Source organism: Carassius gibelio, chromosome B21, assembly GCF_023724105.1.
Source record: "Carassius gibelio isolate Cgi1373 ecotype wild population from Czech Republic chromosome B21, carGib1.2-hapl.c, whole genome shotgun sequence".
NCBI classification, from domain to species: domain Eukaryota; kingdom Metazoa; phylum Chordata; class Actinopteri; order Cypriniformes; family Cyprinidae; genus Carassius; species Carassius gibelio.
The window spans coordinates 18667532-18678869 of record NC_068416.1 but is presented as its reverse complement, the minus strand read 5'-3'; positions in this window follow the sequence as shown (position 1 = coordinate 18678869).

Below are 11338 nucleotides of genomic sequence, written 5' to 3'. Positions count from 1 at the left end.
TGTATGTTAACACGTAGGAGTTTGCTGCATGAATCCGTGAGTACGGTTTACAAATCCGAGGGAACGGATTGCGAAAGCGTGCGCACGGATTATGAATTCGTGGGTACGGATTCAAAAACCGAGGGTACGGTTTACAAAATCTAAGTGCACGGATTGGAAATTCGTGGGCACGGTTTGTTAATCCGTGGGCACGATTTGTTAAATCGAGTGAACAGTTTATGAATTCGTGAGTACGGTTTATAAACTGAGGGGACGGATTGCAAAACCGTCGCCACGGATTGCTTTTTTTTCTCCTACAGGTGACGTCCCGGGCTCCGTATACGGACATCACCGCAGCGAATGGTGCATTTACGTTATAGCCGCGGATATGAGACCTTACTCTGTAGTGGAAAACGCAGGTTTTAAGAACATGCTTAATGTAATTGAGCCCCATTACAATATTCCTTCACGAGCCCATTTCAGACAGACCGTAATTCCTGCTTTGTTCCAAAAAACATAAGCCCAAATAGAGAACCAATTGAGTAAAAACACACTAAATATAAAGAGTTATAGAGTTCCATATAAAAAGAGTTACATCTTTGTATTTGTTCATAACCACTACAACAATATTACATTTAATTTGTAAAAAAAAATTTATAAGGAGCTATTTTTGTTTTATACAGTATGCTGCTAAGAAAACACCATAGAAGATGGGTAAAGAATAGCTCCATCATTGTTCAATGTAAAAAAAACACATACTTTGTTAGTTTTAATAAATAAAACATTTTTAAAAAAATCAAGGAAATTTATCTGCCAATTTTTTCTTTTTGCTGTATCTAAAACGTACCGAACCGTACCGAACCGAACCGTGACATCAGTGTATTGAACCGAACCGAACCGTGAATTTTGTGAACCGTTACACCCCTAATATATATATATATATATATATATATATATATATATATATATTTACCTCTTGTCCATGGAATGTTTTTTCTTAAATGTTTTAACTGGATGTTCATCTAATGATTTTTTGTTTTTTTTTATGGTCAACTTTCAAAAGTAAAGTTTCTATAATATTTTCAATAAAAAAAGTTTTAGAATATTTAAAAAAACTGGACATTTTGAAGAGAACATTCAGAAATAATGTGTACTGAATGGGAACGAATAAAGTGTTGTGTACATCAAGAAAATATTGAAACCCTCTGTAAACCATTGATATCTACATGAGACAAATGATGCTTGAGCATGTTAAAGTGATAAAACTAAACCGGCCATTGCTACCATTTAATCACCCGAGGTTAATGGTTCTAATTTTTTTACTTCCCATTAAGTTTGAGGTGTTTCTCATCTCATTTAATTTTACTTCATTTTGTTTGATTTTATAGGCATCTCTTTAGCTCACATTGATGCCCTGAGCTGTTAAACTCTAAAGAGCTTCAATAAAACACCTCTGTCAGTGGCCTGCCAATAAAAAATGAAAACCCGTTTAACTCCAAGGAGGTACAACTCTGGTCTGTGGCCAGTCAATAAAACAAACACAAACCGTGGGTTCTTGTCGAAATAGACATTGCTGGTTTGCAATGGAGATTGCAAGGTCAAACAGACAAATCTAACAAGGCCAAAACAAAGACATTTCAGGGAAAACCATTATTTAGTTTCAAGAGGTTCATGCATATGTGTTGCTCTTCGCTTATAAAATCAAAATAGACAAATACACAGCTACGTGGTTTTTGTCTTTTGAATGACTTGAAGTTAAATAAACAATCTGGGAAACATGCTAAGAAATTATAAATGCTTTATCAAGACAATGTGTTTAGATATCCATCATCATGTCAATTAGTTCTTTAATGCACCATTGACAAAATATTGGCTGAATGACTTCTATATTAAAGACAATAGTAAGAAGTTCTCCAAATGGAAGAGGGCAAAATGTCAAGTCCCTCTGGCTCTGGACATGATCGTCACACTAGCTTCAGTAATGAGGCCAGGATCTCCTTCCTCTAAGTGTGTGAGGAGAATCTGGATGAGGCATCAGAATCATTGTTTACACTTGGAGTGATTCCATCTGAAATGAGCCCCATTACGTTCTCCTCAAACACCATCAGCTGTACCACAGTGGCCAGGGGTCAAAAGTTTAGATTCGAAAGGCTGTGTCAAGCTTCTGAGCCAACAAAAGGCATAGATTATATATGAACATTCCTGTTCCTGTCACACCATAATTTAGAGCTCAAAGGTAGACATCCACAGTGACTGAACTCAGTGGTTCATTTTGAACTTGGTTTATAAAATATGCTATTTCTATGGCTCTCTGGTATAGTTTTTTTTTTTGATCATCAGTAGTGGTATATAACAATTCTTAATATTCATCACCATCCATGGCAACACTGCAATTTCACACCAACACACTCTTGTAATGGTAATTATGACTATTTTTAGAAAACTGGTGGCCAACTTGTAATTTATTCAAACATTTTTAAGATGTTTAGGTTTGTGGTGGACATTGTGGTTACATTTGTTTTCCCTAAAAATTTTATATTTCCCTACAAATCAAAATCTTGACTTCCTAAATATTTTCTGCTGAGATTGTTGATCAGAAACTTGCATTCGATTATAAATTGCATTCTAAAAAATACACATGAAAACTTTCATTGTTTAAAAAAAAAATTATATATATTTTATTTTATTCATTTTACTTAAAAATGTCATGCCTAATTCAATGTGTTACTTGACATATCTTTGTAATTGTGAAATTACCTAATTTCTGATTGAAAATTGTTTCTATGCCAAACTTTTTTCAGTTAATTTTCATATAAATGTATATAAACTGTTACACCTGATTGATGATGTGCAGTCAGTCTGTCTTTATTGCAAAAGCAATAATAATATGCTGTGTGACCTGATGTGCCGGCCACTCACAAGGCATAGAGAACAGCTGCCACACAGAATATGTCAGATTCTTCCCCGTCACAGTGTAAAGAGCATTAGATTCCTGCGCTGTCACTCTCTGACCTCACAGTAACACTGTCTTAATTTCCTCTCTCTGAAACAGTTAAGGATTGAGAGAGGAAACACTGAGGCGTCTCTCCTGCTCCTCAACAGACAGGGGTGACATAACTAAAGAGGCATTAACACCCAATTGCGACATTGCTAAACAAACGACAGGGCCTTGGCGAGCATGGGAAAATAGCATTATAGCCCGGGAGCAAATTGACAAGGAGAAAAAAAGAACAATTTGAGCCTTGTTTTGCTCACCCTATCTGCGTGGAACTGACAACTTTCTATCGTGTATACCAACTTTCCCAGGCAGGATTAGGTACATAAAAGACTGTTTTCTGGGGAGCACGGCCATAAATCAAGCTCTCCTGGGTCTTGCCTCTCTCTCACCTCTCACTTGTAGACAACACAAGTTGCGTCTGTTCTCAAGCAAGGCCAGGTCTTGAAGGCCTGTGGGACAACTGTGAGAGTAAATATTAACCTTCTCTAGGCCAGAGCACAAACATATTTGAAAAATCAGACCGGAGCTGGTTCATAAATCAGGATTTCGGTTGCATGGTAAGTTGTTGGTTTAGTTACTGTTTTAGAACTGGGGCTTAGCTGAGAAACCACATGAAAGTGCAACTGAAAGATTTTTAAACACTAAACTCTTTAAAAACAATTATACACATGTATATAAATATATATATATATATATATATATATATATATATATATATATATATATATATATATATATATATATATATATATATATATATATATATATATATACATATATATATATATATATATATATACATATATAAATTTTTATTGATTACATTTTAGATCTTTAATTATTTTTACTTGGTGACATTTAAAAAAAAAAAGGTTGTTGATAAAACTTTGTTGCACTAAGCTGCACCTTCCTCCGTAAAGAGGATCGGTATCTTAAGAGTTTTCTTGAGATCTTGTGCTGAAAAGACTCTGGCTGTCACTCAGATAATTCCCTCAGCTTCATTGTTCATTAAGCTTTGCTCTGGTTTCCTGCTGCTCTAGTGTGTGTGCTGTGGAGAGCGGCTCAGTGGGGCCTCTTTGTAATCCTCTAAAATGGAAAATTCACAATTTGTAGCAATTTGTCTCACAGCAGCCCAGGCAGTTAAAAGAACCATGATCCACTCCCCACCCACATAGCCTAGACTTTACATGCCTATTGGGAGTTAATAATATAATATAATATAATATAATATAATATAATATAATATAATATAATATAATATAATATAATATAATATAATATAATATAATATAATATAATATAATATAATATAATATAATATAATATAATATAATATAATATAATAATTGCGTGTGGTCTTTTGCACATCCCAAAATGAAAATAAAATGCTTTAAAAAAATCAGCAGATCAGTCTTATGAAGCATGTACTGAAATGTGCCTTTTCTTTATTTTCTTGGCAAATCAGCTTTTATTTGTTTTACCTCTTTTATAGCAGTGGAGTTTATGGCTCTCAACCCAATTCCAGAGGCTTATATAAGGAAAGAGTGAGGAGAGCAGTGCTGATAAACTGGGTAGATTTGGAAAATCGATGATCGGTATTGAGGTTTCCAGTATAAAGAATTTTTAATTCTAAAAATGGGGGCAAATGAACTACTTAAATCCTGATTTTACAGATTATTTTGTAAAATCTTATTAAGTAGCCTATATGTGCATTCAAGATATCAGGATGCTTGTATACACATCTGATTTTATGTTTAAAACTAGCATACAGATCTCTTTATTTTCATGTAACACTCAACAGTTCACTAAAACTGTGGATTATTTGATATATTGCAATATTTAACAGGCAGCAGGTTCATGCACAATTGCTGAATCAGAAGGAGAAACCCCTTCCTATTGGTTTTTACATTACAGAATCCTTTCAGCAAACACCAAGAGACAGGGAATACACTTAAGAACATGCAGAAATGGAAAACCACTGTAAAGAAGACAATCAATCTCACCTTGGCAGGCTCAATATTTTTGACCCTGAAAGCGATGTGTTTTAATAATAATTCAGTTTTCCTGAATTATCTGGCAAAGGTGTTTGTGCTGTGCAGTTCCTCACCCTCAACAATGCTACAGGAGAGATGTCTTGTAATATATATGTTTCTCGAAGAGGTCACTCCCTGGCACATTATAATAGCTCAGTAAAGTCGGGTGACCTCAAAGTCTCAACTATTTACAGCCAATGAGTTAAAGTGTGGCCAATCTAATTCTTAGGTATTTATGGAGTGGAAAGTGCAGCCCTGCTCTCAAAGTGAATTGAAGTCTTTCTTCTCCGTATGCTGCTCACCTGAATAAAATGATACTGAGTTTCAGATTGATGACAGATAGATACAGGAAGGTAATATTATTAATATAATACTAATAATATAAAATATTAATGTTAGATTAATCAATCCAATAATTAAAACAAATACAATTAAACATTGTGAATTTCATTATTCACATTATATTTTTTATGATAAAAATTATAAACAATGTGTTTATCCATTTGTAGAAGTGAACCACAAAATGAAATCTCAAATGTGAGACTGGGAAACTCACACCTAAGTCATGAAAAGCAACAATCCAGCTGTAAAAATTAAAAAAAAAAAACTCTATATGAAATGTAAACATTGCTGGTCAGCGTGGGTTTAATAAATAACATGATGCAATTGCATGAGGAGGTCTTTTTTGTTGACCTAAATTTACACTTCACCTCATTAGCAACTGGGCTGAATGATGTGAGCAGGCCATTTCAGTAATGAAGCATTAAAACAAGACCTTCAATGATTTTTGGTCAAGCTGGCCAGCTAAAGGTACTGCTAAAGTATGCTATAGTCCTCACCAATGAAACCATCATGAAAAATCAATACGGACGATGGCTAAGGAAGATCTTTCTGACATAAGCGTCAGATATTTCTCAGATCTGTTCTAATAGCGCTTTTCGATAAACATAAATCATTTAAACTGAATTGTAGTTGGTTTTAAGTTTAATTTTGCAGACTGCATTCAACATTTTAACTTTAATAAGCCGTTCATCTGTGGCTTTTATTGCATATTATTCCCCATCTAATACATCTGTTAAGGTGTCTTATGTAATTGGATGCATTTTCAAGTGAAACCCCCAGTGCCACGTCAAGCCATTGGCAGACATTCACACAAAATAATTTGTTTCACCACCACTAATTTTGTTTTGATTATTTTCTAGTTGGCTGTGATGATGTTTGGCATTTTGATATTTAAATGCGTATGTAATTGTTCCAGCCGTCGCATTTTGGGTCCGCCCTACCATCAAATCTCGCTTTTCTCGTTAGTTTTTTTTTCTTTGTAAACCGGGCGAGCAAACAATTCAATCTCTTAACCGCACGAGAACCTTTTCCACGGTTTGATTGCAGCCACTCACACACAGAGAAGAAAGAAACACTTCCATCTCAATTTATTTATTTATTCCCTCCTAAAGTGAGCCGTGTTGTTAAAAAAAGGTTTTATATTAATTTCATGGATTATTTGCTCATTAGGCATTAATCATAGTGCCCCATCTGGATGGGACTGCCGTGACTACAGGAGAAACAGCTATTCTGATCTCAATTAGATTATGCCTCTCTTCTTAGGCTGCCCATAAATCATTCCCCCAAAGTGAAATTAACAGTTACTCGAGCGCATTAATAATCTGCGTCAGGCATAGGAGAAATTCAGCAACTGGAACCACCCGTCCCGGGCAATGGTGAAAACATCATTTTGTTTATGAAATATAAACATTCCACGGTGGGGTTCCTCCGCAAATTCCTCCCCCTCCGTCCGTGACAGGGAAAAATGATGGTGTGCCGTGTGCCAGATGAGCAGTCACCCGGACACAGTGTGTATAGCCACACAGCTTGATCGTGCTCCAGATGGGCTTGTGGTGGCTTTCTACGCTGGCTTTACTGCAAACATATACTCTGCATATAATCTTAGATTGCTTTTTGATAGGATAGGAGGAAATGCATGAAGATGCATGTTGAGGTTTAACAGGGTTGATTAATTTGAGACCTTTGTTTTGTTGTTTATGAACACATTCTGGGCTTTTTCCTTTTGGATATAAGCACAGGGCGTTTACAACGTGAGTTTGTACTGCCAAAGTTTTTATGATTATTGCAGTCAGAATGCCATTATCATTAAGGTCAGTGAATAACATCTTAGCTGAATATGGATCCATTAAAGGAATCCCAAATGAGCAGAATATTGACACAGATAAATGGATGGGGTTCACTTATTTCGGTCCCCGTGTGACATGAAACACGCGTTGCGGGGGGACTGGATGATGTCCTACAGATTTCAGTCTCCTCTGAGGCTGTAAGCCATGGCCGGGCAGGACTCTTATTTCAGATATTGAGATATGGAGAGCAATCGTGATGATTACCTGAGTGGAAGCACTGGGAACGAGTGATATATGAAGACCACTTAAAGCCTTTGTGTCTTGTACATTGCATCTTTGAGAGATTAGAAGTGTGACATTAAAATGGAAATCACTTCACTCGGGCATGACAAGGGACACTACGTGACCCCCGGCGTCCCAGTGAGACTGGCGGCTGACCGAATGATCCTTCTGGGAGGGAGGCAGTCATGAAGCGCTCCTCAGGGAGAGGGGGAATAGGGCGGTGCGGAGGAGAAAGATGTTCCTCAGGGGGAGTAAACAAATCGGTCATCCTTCTGGGCCATTCTATGAATCGGGGGCCTTTTCTGTTTTGAGTTATTTTGAATTTATTGTAATAAAGTAGCCTAATATAGCTATGAAGTTATGCTTCAGAAAGGTTACAAGGTCAAAGAGTTATAGCTAAATTTTACATTTACATTCAATTTAATGTTTAAACGTATAAATATGTACAGTATAATATATATATATATATATATATATATATATAGTGATACATTACAGTTATTCCAATTACTGTATTTTTGTTGACGTTATATAAATAGAATATAGAAAAATATAGATAATAGAATAACATATAGGGATGGATGAATAATAATGTATAAATATATTAATATATATGATAGATAAATATACAACACATCTGTTTATCATTATATATACAATTTGATGTATATTTAAAGTAGTTTTTATATTTATATTTAAATTGTATATATACATTATAAATATTAAATATCACAAAAACATTGACTACACTTACTAAACTTACTGTTCAACTAATAAACAATAGTATATATTTTAATCTATATAGATAGACATTAAGCAGACCCTATAGTGAAAAATAAATATACTAAAATGTTTTTTAAATACATTTATTTCATGCTAAGTATACTACAAATTAATTTACATATTTATGTGCTTAATAAAAATACCCTGCAATCGTCCTTTTGGTATACTAAACTGGTATACTTAAAGTCTGCTAAATTGGAACAACTAATTTTGTACTTCATGCACTTTAATTGTGTGAAAGCAGATTTTATTTTGAACTACACTTAGTATGAAATAAATGTACTTTAAATATATGAAGCCTTCGAGAACATCTACCTTTCAGATAAAGGAAAAAAAAGCTCTCTGAACAGCCTGCTCTACTCATGCTCATCTAGCTTCATTTGAAAAACATTAATTTTTATAGCTGCAAATGAGAACACGTCCCTTTTGACACTCAGCCTGTTTCTAAATCCCACAGCCTCGTCTTGTTACACCGTTCAGGGAGCTAAACTGTGCCCTATACTAATCTCAGTTTGAAGAATGAATGAGGAGCGAGTGTATTGTCAGAAGTATATCAGTTGTAATGGCAGCCGTGAAAAGAGAGAGAGAGATGTAGAGCCTATATACAGGGTGGAGGTATGACAAATAAAGAAATAGATCTGGGGGCCGAGGAATTCCCCGAACTGCTCCGAAAACCTCCTCTCACATCTGTCAGAGCGAGCGGCACAAAGCGGCACGCCTGGTTCCTCTCACAAATGACCCGACACCACTATCTATAATTAATTACATCATTTACATTAGACTATTGACTAAATAAATACATAAATCACAGGGCCTCGAGTCAATAGATGCAGACATATTTAATCATGTTCTAAATAATGATCACTGTTCCCATAATGCAATAATTATTTTCAGCAGCTGACTGGAATTAATCTTGTGTCACGATGCCATCGGAGACATCGAGAGAAAGAGAGAGCGAGAGAAGATGATAAATACAACCTCATTTGGAAGGCTGCTGTGTGAATGACAGCAATAGAGAAAGTGGCATGCGAGAATCCTAGCTTGTGTCTTTATGTGGAGTGACAGGTGAAAAGTGGCTGTCTAGAAATGCACTGGATATTCGCTGTTTTGTTTATCAGCTGCCGGGCGGCGAATGAAAGAGGAGTAACATGTATTGCCTGTCCCTCCACCTTTTCATCTGCTGTTTAAATAGGCCAGGGGATTGGAGAGTGAAGTTTATTCCACCCATTCTCCCCCCGACAGTGGAACCATTTATAGTGGAGCATGAAGGAGACAGCGCTCTGTCACTGGAGACGCTCCTTCAAATCAGGTCTGGAGATGGCTGCCCGTTTAGGTCACATTTAGCAATCTTGCTAGTCTTCACAGGGATCCACTAGTCTGTTGCCTCTTTATTTGAAAAGATTTTGTATTGGCAAGCTTCATGGTTAAAGTGTAGTGGTTCTCAACTGGTTTTGCTTCAGGACACATATTTAATTTAGTACTGCTCTGATACAGTACCAAAATGGCAATTGCACAGCTAAAAATTCTTTAAATGTGAATTAAAAAAAAAAAACTTTTAGCAATGTTAAAATGGACTGCATAAGCCAAACTATATGCAAAAGTATTAACATAAAATTGGACATTACAGAATAATATGTTTTCTTTCCCCATGAATAAGAAATGAGTACACTGCTGTTTAAAATTGTTGTTAAAAAAAAAGAAGTTCACTAAGGCTTTATTAAAATAAGAGTAAAAACAGTTTGATTGTAATATATTATTACAATATAAACAACTGGGTAACAATTTACAATAAGGTCACATTAGGTAATGTCCTAAATAACATCAACTCTCAATGAGCAACATATTACAGTATTTGTTCATCTTTTTAAACGTTCATTAACTGTTCACTTTTAATGTTAACTCACTTCCATTAAAAACTATTTTAGCAGACAAAACTTTTGACTTTAACAATCTCTAAGTAAAAAAAACAAACAAACAAAAAACAGGGTGGAGGTATGACTGTCATATGATCCTTCAGAAATCATTCTAATATGCTGATTGAATGCTCCAAAAAAAAAAAATGTTTTTATTTTTTTATATCCATGCTGAAATCAGTTTTGCTGCTTAATATTTTCTTGAAACCGTGATACCTCCCCCACCCCACCCCCTTTTTTAAAATACATTTTGAAATGTCAAATTATAAATGTTTTATATGTCTATCCTTGCAGACTATATACATAAAATGTCATATAATATTACTTTTATAATATACCATTATATTAATCAATAAGGGGTAAAGTCAAATAAATAAGAAAACATTTTACTTGACTGTACCGAAGCTTCTGGAAATCCCTTTTCCAAACAGTCAGGTGGTGTTCCCCTGGCCTAAAATTCATAAAGGTCAAAGGTTAATGACTTTGTGTTTACCATCTAACCTGTTCTTTGATAAAGTGATCACAGGGTTTTTCCACCTTTATAAAGACATCCAGTGTAGCAACAGGATGCTTGGAATGTGGTGTTGCACAAGGCTTTGTCAGACAGCAAGCACCCAAGTTGGATGGTGAGAACAACCAATATTTATTCATGATAAAGAGACAGCGCTGGTGTGTTGGCACAGGCTACTTCATTTACATGCTGTTATAGACTGTTTGCCCCTTCCTGGGCACTCTGTCCATCACCAAATAGATGAACTTGTCTCTTTTGTTCCATTCTTCTGTCATCCTGCTTTTGTACAATGACGAAGCTTTAAAAATTATGTGGTACCTTTATTTAATTGCTATTATTTATTAAAGAAACTAATGTCTTTGACTTTACTTACAACGTTCATAGTGATTGTTTCAAGACCAGATGTTCCCCTTTTCACGTTCCTAGCTCCTCATGAGTTATGTGGGAACTGGCTATCACTCTCAACCTGGGTAATATATGTGTGACGTGTGTTTGTCTGTGTGTGTGTGAGAGTGTGATGTGTGTGTATATGTGGTGGCCTAAAGGGTCTAATATTCAGCACTCAATCACCGGTGTTAAGAGGGAGGAGGGCAGAAGATAAGGCCGGCAGAGACTCATACCTCTGAACTCCCAAACGTATCGACCAGGAGATTCTTAAACGACAGCAAATGCAGTGCTTCTCACAGAAAGATGCTCGGTATCAGCTCCTT